Source organism: Octopus bimaculoides, chromosome 22 (assembly GCF_046866305.1).
Source record: "Octopus bimaculoides isolate indiv1 chromosome 22, ASM4686630v1, whole genome shotgun sequence".
NCBI classification, from domain to species: domain Eukaryota; kingdom Metazoa; phylum Mollusca; class Cephalopoda; order Octopoda; family Octopodidae; genus Octopus; species Octopus bimaculoides.
This window is the reverse complement of record NC_142949.1, coordinates 31833561-31854054: the sequence shown is the minus strand read 5'-3', so window position 1 is coordinate 31854054 and position 20494 is coordinate 31833561. Positions and strand designations below refer to the sequence as shown.

At 32.7% G+C, this 20494-nt stretch overlaps 1 long non-coding RNA gene across 1 annotated transcript in view; it reads left to right on the top strand.

The window, feature by feature from the left end:
• Nucleotides 1–19030, top strand: part of LOC128250563 (uncharacterized) — a 54286-nt gene extending 35256 nt beyond the window's left edge. The window contains exon 3 of the long non-coding RNA XR_016237991.1: nt 18187–19030. This is a non-coding gene — a long non-coding RNA (uncharacterized LOC128250563). The remainder of the gene's footprint in view (nt 1–18186) is intronic.
• The last annotated feature ends 1464 nt before the right edge of the window (nt 19031–20494 follow it).

Genomic DNA, 20494 nt, shown 5'->3' with positions numbered 1-20494 from the left:
ATAACGTTGCTTCAAGCAAACTATAAAATCTTATTCTCATTACGCCTGAGCCAGGCATAGTATGCAACAACTAAGGAACTATTTAAACTATCAGAGAATATTACCACGTAACTTTTAGTTTACGTTACCTCATCTTAAAATCTATTTGCATTGTTTGACCATTTAAATCTTTCAACGTTATATATATATATATATATATATATATATATATATATATATATATATATATATATATATATATATATATATATATATATATATATATATATATATAATCTGGCATATTTATGTTCACATGTGTATGTATGTATACATTTAAATCCATTATGGTTTAATCAACAACAAATATAAAAAAAAAACAGGTGATATAAAATCTATTTCATTGCATTAAGAATGAAAGCGTTGATGTTTTAACTAAATCTGAAATAACGAAACCACATAGATATGATCGTTTCATAATTACTATGAGTGAAACGTTATCTTTTTCATAGGAAAGTTGTCTGAACAATAGCAGATAATGTGTGCGGTGTTCCATATTTTATTCTTCCATATATATTCATTAAACTTTTTAAACTCTAAATTATGTGGTATTGGTAACACCCACCCACATGCACTCACATGTACATATATGTGTGTGTGTGTGTGTGTGTGTGTGTGTGTGTGTGTGTGGTAGTGTGGAGAAAGAGAAAAAGAGAGAGAGAGGGAGACAGAGAGATAGAAAGTCAGATAAACACAAATAAGCTTCATTTGTATATTTGTTTGGTATGCCTAATACGATTACGGAATAACGAAAACAAAGAGTTACGTAATATTCTTATGTAATAATAATAATAATAATAACTATTATTATTATTGTTATTATTATTATCATTATTATATAATCGTAAATATTTATACACACAAACTCAGTGACTTGCGCGCACGCACACACATATAGACACATATATACGTACATACACGCGCATACACACATATATACATACATATATATATATATACGCACACATGTATGTTTCTACATGTGTGCGTGTGTGTGTGTGTGTGTATGTGTGTGTGTGTGTGTGTGTGTTATATGCAGAGGGAGAGACGAAGGATGGCAATGCGAAGAGAAAGAAGATGGTTTTATAATCAAATACAAAGACAAATAAGAGCACATTACCCACCCTATTGCGTACCATTGTCTGTGATATACCACCTGGTGTGGCTTGCGTTTGTAAACGTTGTCAATAGAAGAAATCTAGCAATAGCAGATTCGCATTAAAATGATGGTATATCTAGCAACAATGAGAAAATATTTGAATGCTATTCAATATAACCAACATCTTCTAAAACAAATTTTATAAAGATCTTTATGTCATGAAAATAATACACATGTTTTTTTTTTACAACCAAAGTTGTATATCTTTATCAACAAATGTCTCGTGGTGCTCGTTTTATAATCTCTAAGGAGAAAACCAGATTGTGTTTAAATATAGAGGGGACGAAGAAAAAACGTAAGAAATAAAGAAATTTATTATTTTTCTTCTCTCCCCGAACATTTGCCAGACATATTGATCACCACCAAGGGAATTGATGTGTTCACCGGAAACCATTTCTCTTTAACTGTTTGAGGTCGTGATTGGAAATGAAGAATGTGTCAAGGAATTCTTTGAATGGTGTTATATTCGATACTCAATGTAATCCATCCCAATGGCTATTCATTAAATATTATTATTATATATGTTGGTCACGATGAATTACTTGTATCAGCACTAAACAAAGTTACTATTTTAAAAAGATAGTTATGCATCTCAAGACTTACTCCAGAATACACAAAACTTTAGTTTATAATGTGATAATGTAAACCGGATTATCAGCAAAATATATCTTTGTTATACGTGATGCTGTTTATAAATGTGGTTTTGAAATTATATATCTAATTATTTTCTCATAGTTTCAGATATTCATTACAAAGTAGCAATATGTCTATCTGTGATCATATATGTGCTGAGAGGAATTCTTTGGGGTTTGAATAATTCCCCTCTGGAAACATGAGTATTTCGTTCAACATTCATAAACAACTCGCGTCCAGGACTTTTTGTGCAGGATGGACCACTCGACCTGAAGAATATTCTAACTGGACCCACACCTACAAAGTCATGCACTGTTTATCTTGATATGGGATCACCATGTCGCACACATATAGTTGTGATGCATGTTCCTGGTGTACTTTTATCAGACGGTTAGTTAATGGTAGGGTATATTAGGTTTCGTATATTTGTATCCCATCGTCACTTTTATGGCATGCGCTGCCCTCATTAATAATAATAATAATAATAATAATAATAATAATAATAATAATAATAATAATAATTATAATAATAATAATAATAATAATAATAATAATAATAATAATAATAAGAAGAAGAAGAAGAAGAAGAAGAAGAAGAATAAGAAGAAGGAGGGAGAGGGGAGGATAAGTAGAAGAAGAAGAAGAAGAAGAAGAAGAAGAAGAAGGAAGAAGGAAGAAGAAGAAGAAGAAGAAGAAGAAGAAGAAGAAGAAGAAGAAGGAAGAGGTGAGGAGAAGAAGAAGAAGAAGAAGAAGAAGAAGGGAGAGGGGAGGATAAGTAGAAGAAGGAGAAGAAGAAGAAGAAGAAGAAGGAAGAAGAAGAAGAAGAAGGAAGAGGTGAGGAGAAGAAGAAGAAGAAGAAGGAAGAGGTGAGGAGAAGAAGAAGAAGAAGAAGAAGGAAGAGGTGAGGAGAAGAAGAAGAAGAAGAACATCAACAATGACAAAAACAACAATAAGGCATTTCTCAAACTATTAATATTGAACACATTGTTTTTGAAGACTGTATATTTTCGGAAATAATTACATTTATGTTTTACTGATGATTGCTGCGATACGGACAAGTGAGACAAATCCATGGACGTTGACGTAGTGACATCTTAAAACGGAAACGATCTAATTAAAATTAACATAATGAAAGATAGGCCGAATTTAAAAATGTGAAATCATCATAATGTACGTGATTACATTCATCATAATTACGCACAACACCAACATCTTAATCAACTGCCCACCTCCTCCTGCTACTCGTGCTCCTCTCCACCTCATCATCATCATCATCATCATCATCATCATCATCATCATCATCATCATCATCCCGCCATCAAACTTATCATCGCTACCCTCTTCGTTTAACATCATTATCAACATCATTATCACTCTTATCACTGTCATCTTCATCATCATCACCATCGTCATCGTCGACGTCGTCATCATCATCATCACCATCATCATCATATTTGTACTGTTTAACTTCATCATCATCATGGTTCTCATCATCACCATCACCATCATCATCATCATCATCATCATCATCATCATCATCATCATCATCATCACCATCATCATTATATTCGTACTGTTTAACTTCATCATCATCATGGTTCTCATCATCACCATCACCATCATCATCATCATCATCATCATCATCACCATCATCATCATCATCATCATCATCATCACCATCATCATCATATTCGTACTGTTTAACTTCATCATCATCATGGTTCTCATCATCACCATCATCACCATCATCATCATCATCATCATCATCATCATCATCATCACCATCTTCATCATCATCATCATCATCATCATCACCATCATCATCATCATCATCATCATCATCACCATCATCATCATATTCGTACTGTTTAACTTCATCATCATCATGGTTCTCATCATCACCATCATCATCATCATCATCATCATCATCACCATCACCATCACCATCATCATCATCATCATCATCATCAGCAGCAGCAGCAGCAGCAGCAGTAGCAGCATTGCCCTTGTCTGCATCAGTCACCCAAGTTCATTCATCGGTAATCTTTAACGTTCAAAACCATCCCCTCGTTTCAACCACATCCATCCCCGCTAACTTCTTTTCTTCATCAACGTTTCTTCGGTTACCATGCCAACTAAGACTCCTATCAATTCTACCATCACCGATACACACAACCTCGACTCTGCTACAACTATTTCTTCATCATTCTTCACCGCAAAGAACATCAGCGCCACCACCATCACCATCACCATCACCGTCGTTATCATCATCATGATCTTGATATTAGCATCAAATTTTGGCAAAAGGTCAGTAATTTCGGGGTGGGGGGGATTAGATAAGTCGATTGCATCGACCCCAGAGTTCAACTGGTACTTGTTTTATCGACCAGGAAGGGATGGAATGTAAGGTCGAACTCGGCAAAAGACTTAAACTAAGAACGGAAAATCGGGCGAAATGCCACGAAGCGAACAACATGCTTAGCAGCATTTTGTCCATCTTTTTGCATTCTGATTTCGAATTTCACTGAGGTCGACTTAACCTTTTATGCTTTTGGGGTCGATAAATTAAGTACCAGTTGCATATTGGGGTTAATCTAATCGACCGGCCCCCGCTCTCCAAAACTTTACTGCTTGGTGCCTAGAGTAGAAAACAATCGTTAGCACGCTGGACGAAATGCTTAGCGGTATTTCGCCGGTTGCTATGTTCTGAGTTCAAATTTCGCCGGGGTCGATTTTGCCTTTCATCCTTTCGGCGTCGATAAATTAAGTACCAGTGAAACACTGGGGGTCGATTTAATCGACTAATCCCCTTCGCTGAATTTTCAGACCTTTTGCCTTTAGTAGAAAGGGCTATTATAAAACCTGACTTGTTTCAAGACTCTTTATCTTGTGCCACATAACACGTAGGTCCTTTATATTGGCCGTGCAACATACATCGTACCATTTCATCTGCAACTTTTGCCACATAGCACATACACTTTATCATATCAATTGTGCACGGTGCATTTTGCTACTGCATCTCTGCTCCTGCCACAGAGCGCACATATGTGGTATTACATTAACGGTGCAGCATAGATCTGGGTACTGCACCTGCAACTTCTACGACATAGTGTATGTATACGCTATAACAATGTCTGCACACCATACCTGCAGCTGCAGCATTCACGGTTCACCGTTATGCTAGTTGCAGCCGCTACCGCAGTTCATTTTCCGCTCTGCCGCTTCAACTGCTACTTATAGTCTGGCAACTGCCACTTCTCATGGCAATAGGCAAGCCAGTGGGATATATATTTGTACACACACGAGCGCGCGTACACATATATACAATATATGTGTGTATGCGTGTATATATATATATATATATATATATATATATATATATATATATATATATATATATATATATATATATATATATATATATATACATATATATATATATATATATATATACATACACACACACACACACACACATATATATATATATATATATATATGTATATATATATATATATATATATATATATATATATATATATATATATATATATATATATATATATATATATACATATATATATATAAATAGATAGATAGATAGATAGATAAAACTTACTTGTAAAAGGATGCGTGGCGCTAAATCATATGATAATATAAATAATATATATATATATATATATATATATATATATATATATATATATATATATATATATATATATATATACATATATGCATACATACATGATATGTATACGTACATACATGTTTACGTATATAAATATGTATGTGGGCAGAGGACGTCACAAAACATAAATAAAAAATAATCTATACACACACACATACACATACACACACACACACACACACACATATATATATATATATATATATATATATATATATATATATATTATGTATATACATATATATACATATGCACACACATACACACACATATATATATCATATCTACTCTATTTCTTTTCACCTGTATTCTTATAGACACACACACACACATATGCCTTACCAACAGATTCAGACATGCATATATAGGCTAAAGTCTTCTAATATCTTCTTCACTTTAGGCCGAAGATATCACGACAGATGATTACACAGGGACAATAGCTATTGATTTTGATCTGTTATAAACTACTCAGATCTTATCAAGTTAATGTAGAACATATATCTTACAAAGGTTTCTTCCAACTGTCAGAAAATCGTTGAAACCGACAAAGAATATAATGAGAAACTAATAGATAATTTCTGTATTAACCAGGTCTTTCGTGTAATAATCATGTTGTCATTGTTGACAATAACTTAGTTTGTCCTACCGCTACGATCTACATCATAACTTCATGATAAATCGCCACAGAACGCGGTTTCGTTTACAGCTCAACGCCCTTAAATATTACCTCGTAAAGTTGATCGTTGCTGGTGATGGCGCGTGGCATTGTTGCTGCTGTTGCTGTTGTTGATTGCGTTGTTCCGTTTCGTACAGTCTCTGTTGGTGTAGAATTACAATAATGAATATTCCGGGAACGACCAACCTGTCGTCGTTTTAATAGAGTTATGTATAGTATATTGTATGCACACATAAATATGTATATACATACAGAGTGACACACACAGAGAAGGATATTGACATACTGACAGATGACTATAGGGATATATATATATATATATATATATATATATATATATATACATATATACATATATATATATATATATATATATATATATATATATATATATATATATATATATATATATATATATATATATGTATATATATATATAATATAATATAATATAGGATAAATTCTTTATAAGAATTTATCAAGTAGTCAGCGTGAAAAAACCTCATAATGAAAAAATAACGAAAAATTTCGTAATGAAAAGATTCATCGTTTCTCCATAGATATATTTAAATATATATAAATTTAAATATATATATATATATATATATATATATATATATATACATATATATATATATATATATATATATATATATATATATATATATATATATATATATATATATATATATATATATATATATATATATAGTATATCCAAATAGATATGTAGATAGATAGATATTGTCGTTTATCTTTAAAGAGTCAAAAGGAGATATTTAGAAATTATGATATACAAAATTAAATGCAAATATCAGTTTACATCACAAACATATTTCAGCTTCCAAAATCTTATGATTATTGCCTTACACACATATATAAGTGCGTCAGCCTACACACTGTGTATCACTGTCATAGCATATCATATATATATATATATATATATATATATATATATATATATATATATGTGTGTGTGTGTGTGTGTGTGTGTGTGTGTGTGTGTGTGTGTGTGTGTGTTGTGCGTTTATGTTGTTGCTATTGAATATCTTCTTACAAAATACAAGGAAATTTACAAATATAAGAATGTAATATAAGAAATGGATATCTCGAAGAAACATTAGATAAAAATATACAAATGCACACATGCATACACACTCACACAAAAACACAAGTATATATATATATATATATATATATATATATATATATATATATATATATATATATATATATAAATATAAATATAAATATATACATATATACATATATACATATACATTTACATATATATATATATGTATATATATATATATATATATATATATATATATATATATATATATATATATGAATTACCCGATTTCAAATTAAAGGTGTTGGGCATTTTGAATTTGGAGGAGAGTTGCTTTAATTAATTATGATTTTCCTTTTCGTTTAATGCCATTCTTTAATTTTAATTATTGAAAAGAAAATAATATAGTTGTGTTTAGTTGTGAATTGTTTTGGAATTTTTTTCCTTTTTTCTTTGAATTTTACTATTTCATTGCATGTGTATTTCATTCTTGTATACAAGCTGGAGTATATATATACATATATATATATATATATATATATATATATATATATATATATATATATATATATATATATATATATATATATATATATATATATATATATATATATATATATATATATATATATATGTATGTATGTATAAGTGGATGTATGGATGGGCGTTTGTGAATTATATTTGAAGAATTGTAACACTTCTCCTCTAATTAATTACTGTGCAACATTTGTTGTTTCCCAGGTATTAATTAATCGCATGTAACCTTGACAAACACTCATCTATATAACGTTTAACAACGTAAACACAGTAAAGCAACCCACAACATACACACACATGCGCACACACACACATACATACATACATACATACATACATACATCACACATTTACGAATAAACGTTTACATATATTTACTTAAGCACACACATATGCATAGATACAGGTACAACCAGACAAATATTTACACGTATTTAGTCAACTACTCACACACACACAATCATGAATTCAAATATAACTGCAAAACAGCTATTTTCTGTTATATTAAATATATCAAATATTTATTTCTACTTATCAAAGAATGTATGTATTTATGTCCTTGTCTTCTCCTTTTATCTCTCATCTCATATAATATATATATATATGTATACTCTTTTACTCTTTTATTTGTTTCAGTCTTTTGACTGTGGCCATGCTGGAGCACCGCCTTTAGTCGAGCAAATCGACCCCAGGACTTATTCTTTGGAAGCCTAGTACTTATTATATCGGTTCCCTTTTGCCGAACCGCTAAGTTACGGTGACATAAACACACCAGCATCGGTTGTCAAGCGATGTTGGGGGGGGGGGGGGACAAACACAGACATACAAACACACACACACATACATATATACATATATACGACAGGCTTCTTTCAGTTTCCGTCTACCAAATCCACTCACAAGGCTTTGGTCGGCCCGAGGCTATAGTAGAAGACACTTGCCCAAGATGCCACGCAGTGGGACTGAACCCGGAACCATGTGGTTGGTAAGCAAGCTACTTACCACACAGCCACTCCTACGCCTATGCATAATATATATATATATATATATATATATATATATATATATATATACGCTACATAAGGACCCCAAATTAAAGAAAATTTTACACGCTCATAAGATCATTAAAAACCACAAACAACCCAAATCACTAAAAAAGATCCTCACAAAGGCTAAATTATTTTCTAAAATAACGGACGCAAAAGTGAAGAAATGTGGTCGACCAAATTGCGCAACATGCCCAAGCCTTCTAAGAAGGATCAGAATTTCTTTTGAAAGAGGGACAAAAATTCAAAACCAAATCTGATTTTACTTGTGCCTTAGAAAACCTAATTTATGTTATAATATGCTCGGGCTAGCACCAAAACTACATAGGGTCCACGGGATTATCGCTCAGACGCAGATTGAATCTGCACCGACTGCAGATTGCATTCCCAGAATACAGAATAATTCCTTTTAGTGCACACATTCAGAAATGCGCAAAGCAAATGCTACAATAATTTATAATGTTTCAATTCTATCAATGTGTCATTGAAACACCAACACAAGTTACATTAAATAAGGAAAGATACTTCATTGAAAAATATAACGCAAAACTTAGCCCTTTCTAACATTTTTAGATAAGGAATCTTACCTTATTGAAAAGAATATAAAGCAAAACCTAACCACTTGTAACATTCTATTCTTTCTAAACCAACTCATGTTAAATTAATAAAACCTAGTCATTCCCAACATTTTCAATTATCTCCCTTATACTGAAAAATTCCCTGATTACCTTCCCCTGTCTGAAACTCTCATACTTCACTTCATAGCGAAGAGATGACACAATATCTGTAAAGAAATTTGAGAAATTTAAAAAGAAAATGCGAAACCAGTTATTTCTCCCAAAAACAATGTTACTTAACATAAAATTTTATATCATTTTCCTAACATAGTCATTTAAATATATTCTTTAACCACACAACACAAGTTTTCTGTAGTCTTTTCACTCTATTCTGTCTTATTTATATATATATATATATATATATATATATATATATATATATATATATATATATATGTACACACACATGTATGCATAGTTATATGCACAGATATATACATAGATACATAGATACATACATACAGACATACATACAAATATACATACGTACATACATGCATACATGCACACGTACGTACTTATGTATTTTCATACATACGTACATATATAAATACATATCATATTGATATATGTGATGCAGAGATTGCGTATACAAAATGATACAACCATTTAAGACAAAATTGTACGTATGTCTATGTGCGTAGACAAGAACACCCACTCATACAGAGCTACATAGACATGCTCATACACACACACACACACACACACACACACACACACACACACATACACACATACACACACACACACATGCACACACGCACACAAACATTCTGTTTTGTACTAATACCGGAATTTCGTGATCATAATGAATTGTACTATCAGAATTTTTCTTATTTCATCGATATCCAATTGTTGAACGGATGTGTTATGGGCCATAAAGAATAAAATGCGCGTGTGTGTGTATGCGTGTTTGTGTTTATGTATATATATGTGTGTGTGTGTGTACATATATATACAAACAATAAACACACACACATACACACATATATATGTATATATATATATATGCATCTGACGATGCAAGCATACTGTTGGTATTCTTTATATCGACACGATCATTAGATAGTTTATTATTTAATGGTGTTGGAAGCAAATATATACTATTCTAAGTCTTCTTATATACTTAATATTCAGTAATCTGTATATCTACAGACGATCAGTTTCAGTGTATTGTGTTTCTTCAGTTTGCAGTACTAAAAGAAACGGAAGAGGTAGAAGGAGGATAAAGTAGAAGGTAAAGAAGGGTGAAAAGAGGAAAAAGAGGAAGAAGAGAACACGGAGAAAGAGGAGAAGAAGAAGAAGAAGAAGAACAACAACAACAACAACAGCAACTACAGCAACAGCAACAGCAACAAGAAAAAGAAGGAACAAATTAGAGAGAAAAAGCACAAACAGAACAAAAAGAAACGCTGAAGAATATATAAGATGGAAAATTGGAAAAGGGACGGCAAGAAGAAGAAGAAGAAGAAGAAGAAGAAGAAGAAGAAGAAGAAGAAGAAGAAGAAGAAGAAGAAGAAGAACAACAACAACAACAACAACAACAACAACAACAACAACAAGAAATCGTGTGCCTAAAAGCGATTATTGGATTGATATAAGAAATGTAAGACCTTAGTTCGAATCAAGTGTACTTTTATGAAGGAAAGCAACTAGCGCCAGTCGTAAATCTAAACTGATCGAAACTTTACGTAGATAAGTAACAAGTAAATGTAAATCTCACCTTCATTGCCTCTGCAAAATCACAATTACCAACTGTTTTTTTTAGGATAATATTGCAATTTCGTTTCAGGTATAATCCCACTGCACCGCACTTTCGACACATGATCTCCACTATCGATAGGCATGAGCGCATTAATACCCTTATGAGGGAATTTAGTGAAAGGAAACGGTGCAGAAGCCCTTTGTTTATATGAATGTATATACATACGTGCATATCTTCTTTTACTTGCTTTAGTCATTTGACTGCAGCCATGCTGGAGGACCGCCTTTAGTCGAGCAAGCACTTATTCTATCGGTTTGTTTTGCCGAACTGCTAGTTTACGGGGAAGTAAACACACAAACATCGGTTATCAAGCGATGGTGGGGGACAAACAGATACATACACGAATGTATACATACATACATACATACATACATACACTCGCACGCGCGCACACACACGCACACACACACACACACACACACACATATATATATATATATTTATATACGACGGGCTTCTAACAGTTTCCGTCTACCAGATCCAGTGGCAAGGTTCTGTTGGGCCTGAGGCTATAGCACAAGTGTCTTTTTGGTAAGAACTGTTTGACTGTTTGGTAAGAAGCTTGCTTGCCAATCACATGACTCCAGGTTCAGTCCCACTGCGTTGCACCTTGAGCAAGTGTCTTCTACTGTAGCTTCGGGCCGGTTAAAGTCCTGTGAGTGGATGTGTAGACGGAAACTGAAAGAAGCCCGTCGTGCATATATATATATATATATATATATATATATATATATATATATTATATTGTGGTAGGCCGCATTGCACAACTAGTGGCTGGAACATAAAATTGTATGCAGACATTTTTACAAGTTGGCCTGCTGTAAGATCGAACAAAGAATTACAGGTCTGTGAAAAAGAGTTCATAAGCACATAGTTGCTCCTACGTGTAGCTACGAGCAGAAATAAACATTGAGAAAGACACCAGACAGCCATAATAACACAAATAAGAAGGCGGAATATGAACAATTCATAGACACACACAAAAAAAAAATCATAATAATATGATTACAACTTTTCTTCCAAAATTATATAAAGTTTACGAAGTTTGTGAGATAATACAATTGGAGAAAGAAAAAAATTAGAAGAAAAAAACACAAAACACCTGAGAAAATATTTTAAAATTTTTGTCGAAGTGAAATTTGTTAAATATTTAAAGCATTGTAAGAGAATAATGAAAAACTATATATATACATACACGAGAAGTGAATAAATAAGAATTAATGACATTAATATTAATAAAGAAAGATATTTTAAAAGTTGTAAGAACAACAGACAATTTCTCTTTTTGCTTTTTATTTAGCGCTTCTATAGTAATAACACAATAGCAAATCAAACACACATCATGCATGTATACACACATACAAAACCTACGTATAATTACACACACACACATATATACATTACGAACGCGCAGGGCGCGTGTTTTTATATGAATATATATATATACATATATATATATATATATATATATATATATATATATATATGCGAATATCTATTTCTTTATATGTGGGTGTATAAACATACATACAAACGCTTAATGTATATATATATATATATATATATATATATATATATATGTATATATATATGGTATTTTTATATAAGCTTAAAGCTTATGGCGATCCCTGTGCAATGACTAATGAAAATAGTCTAATAAAGGGGCATATAAGCCCCTTTGTGTGTGAGTGTGTGTGTGTGTGTGTGTGTGTGTGTACATACATGCATGAGTGTCTGTGTCTGCGTGCGTGTGCATGTTTGGATGTATGTGTGTGTGTTTATGTGCGTTTATGTGGGTGCGTATTTGTGTTTGCGTGTGTGTGTGTGTATGTGTATGTGTGTGTCTGTTTGCGCGCGCGCGTGTGAGTGTGTATTTGTCTCTACGTTTTTGTCCATATACATATGTATACAAATGTCTTCTTATGGCGTCTCTCCTACAGTCTCTGCGAAATATGTATCACCTGTTAATGTATGTAATTAATTTTTCACCAACACCGCAAACAGTTTGGAATTCCGCTTTTAAGACGAGGCTTGCGCATTATAGCTTTTAGTTTTAGTATGTGATGGATTTTGACATTAATCAAACTGTGTACGGCAGAAGGAATTATTCCAAAGTAGTTTGTCAAACTATAATGTTCTCGCGCGTCCTGTAGATATAGAGATATACAGAGCAATGGCGGCAGGTCTTGACAGGTTTTAAATCTTAGTTAAAATAGCGAAATGACGTGGAAGCGATTTTGAATACGTGTGGCACAAATTCAAAGTCAGTAATTACAATATATATAGATTGAAACTTAGCTGTTTGCCATGATTCTAACAACTTCTTGCACAAACACAGATTGAAAACGTAGCAAATCTGTATTCTAATCTATATAAATTTTTCCACTTATCATCAGCTGGTAGCTTAAGCAGCTTGCTACAGAATTTAGTATTACCTACTCTGGACTCTGTGTTAATTAAATGTCTATGTTCTAAAAGCTAGGTAGCTTATTAGTAAACGCTTACACACACACACACACACACACATATATATATACATATATATATATATATATTATACAAACACACACACACACACACACACATACACACACACACATACACACACACACACACACATATATATATATATATATATATATATATATATATATATATATATATATGTATACATATACGCGTGGGAGTGGCTGTGTGGTAAGTAGCTTGCTTACCAACCACATGGATCCGGGTTCAGTCCTACAGCGTGACACCTTGTGTTAGCATCTTCTACTATACCCTGGGGCCAACCAAAGCCTTGTGAGTGGATTTGGTAGACGGAAACTGAAAAAAGCCCGTCGTATATATACATGTGTGTGTGTGTGTGTGTGTGCGTGTGTGTGTGTGTATGTGGAAACAGATTTTCTTGAGTCCTAGAACTCAAAAAGTCGGTAATAGAACATCATGGCGTATAAGTTACAGATATCACAACACATCCTTGAAAGGGGCACCGGTTCGCTGCAAAGTTCCAGGGAGGATATTTTGATCGCAAGAGGCAATATGATTATCCCTACTCCAGTGTTTGACTGGTATACTGGTTTACCGAACCTGGATGGGGTTAATGGCAAATGTAATGGCGGGATTTGAACTGAGAACGTAAAAAGCCAAACGAAAGAAATGTCACTGAGCGATCCTGCCAACTCACCACCTTATGCATATGTATATGTATCTCTATTGTGTGGGTGTGTATTTGTGTGCGTGAGCGCGTGAGTGAGTATTTATTTGTTGTGTTGCATACCAACGGTAGTTCTACTGATCAGACTTAAACATTGGGCTTAAGCCCAATCTATAGATTGGATCTGTAATAAAATTACATTTGACTCCTAATTCAATTTCCTTTCCATTTATAACTTCTCTCTGAGGTTTCAAAGATAATTCTTGTAAATCACCATGGGATTATTTATCTTAATAATATCAAATTATTATCGAACGCAAGATTTACTAAACCAGGAAAAATGAAATAAAACTTAATAAAGCCCTTCCTCTATTATATACTTGCTTCCGGGCATTATCTTGAGTTAAAGTTATTAACCTTAGGCTGTCTTGGTGGCCTTAATGTTTCGGGTACTGCACTCACGATCATGAGGTCGTAGTTTCAATTCCCGGACCGGTTGATGTGTTGCGTTTTTGAGTAAAACGGTTCATTTCATGTTGCCCTAAGTTCACTCGGATATAAAGGAGTGTCTCAGCAGCGGACAGGTTTTCTCATTCAGGTGGTGTGATCTCTATTCCTTATACATTGTAGAAGCTAGGTATTTAGCCATGTGAGTTTTATGGTTCAAGACTCAAGACATTAATGTGCAGGTGCTTGATGATAAAGATTTATCTTAACGGTGTTCGCAAGCCAAGAGGAGGTCGAAACTGACATCGCAGAGTTCTTTGCTTTGAAACAAAAAGAGTTTTACATTAATGGGATTAAAAAGCTCATAAGTAGATGGAAGGAAGTCATAGATAATCAGGGAAATTACATTGATGATTAACTTTCAATTAAATATAACATTTGATCACTTGTTTTCTTTATTCAAAATTCGGACAGAACTTATGGGATGACCTGATAATCCAATAGCTTCGTTGCTTGAACTGCTTCTCTCTGGGACTCGACTTGTTTCCTCTGGTTCCTTATGTTTTCTGTTGATCAACATTTTTTAAAAAATTTGTTGGCCACTTCTATTGCTTCTTTTTTCCCCCTCTGACACAAAAGCAGTTTCAGGCCTTGTTTGGATCGTCAAACAAAAGAACTAATATAATACTCACTACCTTCCAAACTATATATTTGTCCTTGTAGTCCATCACATTGTGTGCTAATTAAATCGTTATAGTGTTGACAACATAAATATTTAATAATAACGATAATAATAAACAATTATCAGGGCACTTCACAACACTCGCCCTTTATCTCTCAGTCCATATATATGTACATGCGTGAGCCAATGCTTGTATGTGTATACACACATGTGCTTTTGTGTTACTCTATGAGTATGTGTGTCTGTGTGTGTGCGCGCATGTAAATGTATGTATATGCTTGTATATATATATTTGTGTGCTCCGTTAGAAGTCTCTCCAACGATCGTTTCTTCTTCTGGTCGTCGCTGGGTGTGGTTTGCTACTAACAATTATTGCCTACTTTGCGTAAATGTTTTTTAGAAAGTCACCAGGAGATATTAAGCTAGGTGTAAGTAATAAATATAAAGGAAGCCTATATTATTTATAAATGTGTTCAACAATAAATGAAAAGAGAAAGTCGAAAACTATTTAGCGTTAATCATATTTGCTATAGAATCATTATGGCTTCATTATTCGTTATTGTAAAAAATTTCAAACAAACGCTATATGTTTGTGTGTGTGTGTGAGCTACATACATGCATATGTATATATATATATATATATATATATATATATATATATATATATATATATATATATATATATGTATGTATGAATGTAGACATATACATTCACACACATATATATATATAAACACATATATTCATACATATATACATATACCTACATATATATAGATATTCATATACGTATATAAGCACCTACACATGTGCATAGATGCCACATACTTATATAATTAGATGTAATTTTCATAAATCAGTTTAGGAAGTCACTACCAGCTACTAAGCCGGTCATAAGAAATGCATGTCGATTAATCTTATAAATAAGACATAAATGAGAAAACGGAATTTGGAAAACGGAAATGGCGAAATTGAAATTCTGAACAAATATAGTGAATAAGTTCAAAAATTGAAATGAAGGTATAAATGAAAAATATAAAAAGAATAATAGATGAAATTTTACGGTGACTATTATGCTTGCTGTGAAGGCACATAGCGTAGTAGTTAGAGCAGCGGACTCGCGGTCGAGGGATCGTGGGTTTGAACCTCAGACCGGCCGATGTGTGTGCTTATGAGCAAAACAGCTAAGCTCCACGCGGCTCCTTATAAACCACAAGATTGTTAAAGGAGTCAGACAAGTAGACATCATATCACCCAAATGTTTTCATATCTCCGGTGTTTAGTCCAGGTAAGGAAGGAAAGTTATATTTGAAATTTCTATTCATTTACATACGTTTTCGGTGGCAATAAAACATTAGCTCTACAAATTTGAAGGCCGGAAATTTAGAATGGAAAAGGGAAATGAAGAAATGTGTGACAACGGCGTGGCTATATGTTAAGAAGCTTGCTTCCTAACCACATGGTTCCGGGTTCAGTCCCACTGCGTGGACCTTGGGCAAGTATCTTCTACTATAGCTCTGGGCCGACTAAAGCCTTGTGAATGGATCTGGTAGACGGAGACTGAAAGAAGCCCGTTGTATATATATATATATGTTGAAATACTCGCCCGCGTATTTACTTATCCACTTCTCCAAATGTGTTTCCCTTGTGCCAAAATTTTAAGCTAATATTTGTATACCTACTTTATACATATATATGTGAGGATTATTGTTGAATGCTATCGTGGTGTGTTTTAGAAAGTGAATGTGAGTTAGCATGATATTCCGTTTTAATTAAACCTTATAATCTGCCACGTATATATATATAATAACTAGCTTTATAAATGCAACAGTTGCATTAGGAAATTTCTATTATAAAAGAAACAATAGAATTTGATAATTTAATAATGTCATATTATATATTATACCTATTGAGTACGAAGTGATTTTGGAAAGTAGTATGGATATCCCTCTGTGAAAATTGTATTATCCAGCTGTGATAATACAAGTTAAAGAAACGAATCTGTGCTATTGAGTATTAGAAATCCGTCAAACAATGAAATTGTGATAAATTACATGGAATTCAGAGCTGAGAATTAGAATGTAGCACTGGAGGGAAATTTGTATATGTTTATCTTCTGATATTTAATGAAACACAAGATATTAGCTGAGATTTAATTATATATATATATACGTACATGATTTTCGTGAAATATACGAAAATCATTTTCTAATATACAATAGCACTCTTAATGTAGCTTAGAAATTATTATTATTATTATTATTATTATTATTATTATTATTATTATTATTATTATTATTATTATTATTATTATTATTATTATTATTATTATTATTATTATTATTATTATTATTATTATTATTATTATTATTATTATTATTATTATTATTATTATTATATTTGTTGCAAAATACGTAGGACGTTCTTTCGAACAAGCTTCGTAAGTCACGCCTAAAACTGTTCGTTTTCACCCTCTTGTTAGAAGTATATGTTATAAATTTTGTTATAAACTGTCAATATGAACACGGGTAATCCATTGGCCAGTGTACATTGGTTGTTTCTGCCCCGTAAGAGGCAGTATTTATTTAATTATCTATTTCACTCATAAAAAGCATAAACACACAAGATGGCGTCGACATCATCATCTTCCTCATTACCATTGTAGGCCATCATGGGAACGACGAGAAGGGAAGCCGTTTCTCCCACCAGCCCTCCCACAGAAGAGGACGATATTTCTGCTTCAGTATCTCAGCACTGAATATGTCTGAAATGTAATGGATCAATTTCAAAACATTGATGTCCAAGTGACAGAAGTAAATTTTGAAGGGAATGGTAGTGATTTCCTTTGATTTCTAAATAGAAGTAAATATGAAATAATACTTACTGACCAAAGACCAAAAAAAAAAAATATATATCATTTTCTTACACAGCGTAATTATGCGGTAAAAATATGATATTACCGTATTCGATGGCGTTAAAGACGCATGGACGTATTAGACATACCCCACTTGAAGCCGCATATATTCAAGAAAAATGCTTTTAGTGAATTAAAACATGTTATACAAATGCAAATTCGCATATGACTAGGAGTAATTTTTTAAGAATGTTTCTGGAGAAATAAAATGCGTCTTTTATGTCTTCAAATATGTTAGTGATTTAGTAAAAGACAGATATTATTGTTTTTGTTTTCTGGAACATTCTAAATGTACTTCGTGATATGATATATAATCTTATTCTGAACTTTTCAACCTTGACTGTAGTTTTTGTGGTAGGATAAATGAATCACTAATAAAGAGACAAGAAGGATTGAAAAGCTATTAAGAGAATTGAGTTGCCAAAAATATTAACCAAATGTATCTCACATCGTATGTGCGGTCTCAAAATTGAAGCAGCATATAAAATAACTATTAACACAAGGAAAAGCGGCTAACTGGCAGAGTGGTTATCACGACTGGCAACATGCCTAGTGGCATGTCACCTGTCTTTACGTTCTGTTTTCAAATATCTGAGCGTCTTTCAGAATAACAATAAACTATATATGTATATAAAATTCTTTGTCTGTCTGTTTGTCTGTTCCCAATGCATTCTCAAGCAACTCAATCAAATCAAATCAAAATTTACCTGGTAATAGTTAGTATCAAACCCTGTGAGTGTCAACATGTAATTCTTTTTCATTTCGATGAAAACGATACAACATTAGCACTGGTTTGGTATTACATATCAAAAGTGAAAAAATAACATCTGATATAATCTGTAATCTGAAATAATATTGTTTCACTTTTATTATTTCACCGTTAATTCTCATTATATCGTAATGTCGAATAACATTGTTTCACTTTTATTCTTTTACTTTTAATTTTAATTATATCCTAATATCAACTACATTGCGCATCGGCAACTTTCCATCTTAACCGCTATGACAACGGAATGGTGTGTCGGTGTATGTGTGTTGACTGACATAACGAACGGTTGGATGTGAAGCATTCGACAAAAAAAACAATAGAGTGGCACGTCCAAAGTATATAAAAATACACATTTACCGTTCAATTACCGGTTAATAATTATCGCAGTAGTTGCAAATTTACCGTTAAATTAGCAGTTCATACATGTGCTTCTATTTGGTTAATTTGTTTATATTTGGTTAATTTGCACTGCATACAAAAATAAAGACATACTACATACATGCAACTGCTTACAATAATAGAGATTACTGTATAATATCTTCTATGTTCATAATTTTTAGTACATAATATTGAAAAAAAATATATCCACTGACAGATTTCCGGTGCATTCAAAAATCACATTTTCCACCAAAACTCCAATTTTCCACGACTGGTTAGGGCCTGGAATGCTCCAAGTGGACGACTGACAATTCGCTTAGTCGATTTAGCCCATCATCTACTTCACAAATGTTTTGTCATCAATGCTGCACTTTCCCGTATCATATGCTTCAACATAAACTGTAATGCCATTTTAATCCCAAGCAACGCCATTTTAACTACGCCATTTTAATCCCGTGCAGCGCCATTTTAGCCATACCATTTTAATCCTGAGCAATGCCGGGTATCTCTGCTAGTAATAAGTAATAATAACAATCGGTGGCTCGCGAGATTCGAAACCTTATCCATTTCAATGATTTGTGAATCAATAAGATTGGAGGTGGAGAGACATCTAAATATTGTTACCCAATTAGTCTGCTATCGTTCATTTACGTCATTAATGAGCTGAGAGAGAGAGAAAAAAAAACAAGCGGCAATAGCAAGTAAAAAGGAAAATAAATGGAAACAAAAACCGAAGAACGAGAGAGCTGAACATTTCCCTTGCTCCAAAATATCAAAGTCTTTCGGCCGATAAAATAAATTATTATTTATCCTAGAAGACCTTAGAGAATCGTGATTTTGAAAGTCTCATTTTCTATAACTCTAATGGCATAAATATAAATATTAAAAAGTAAAGCATAATTTAAAGAAAAA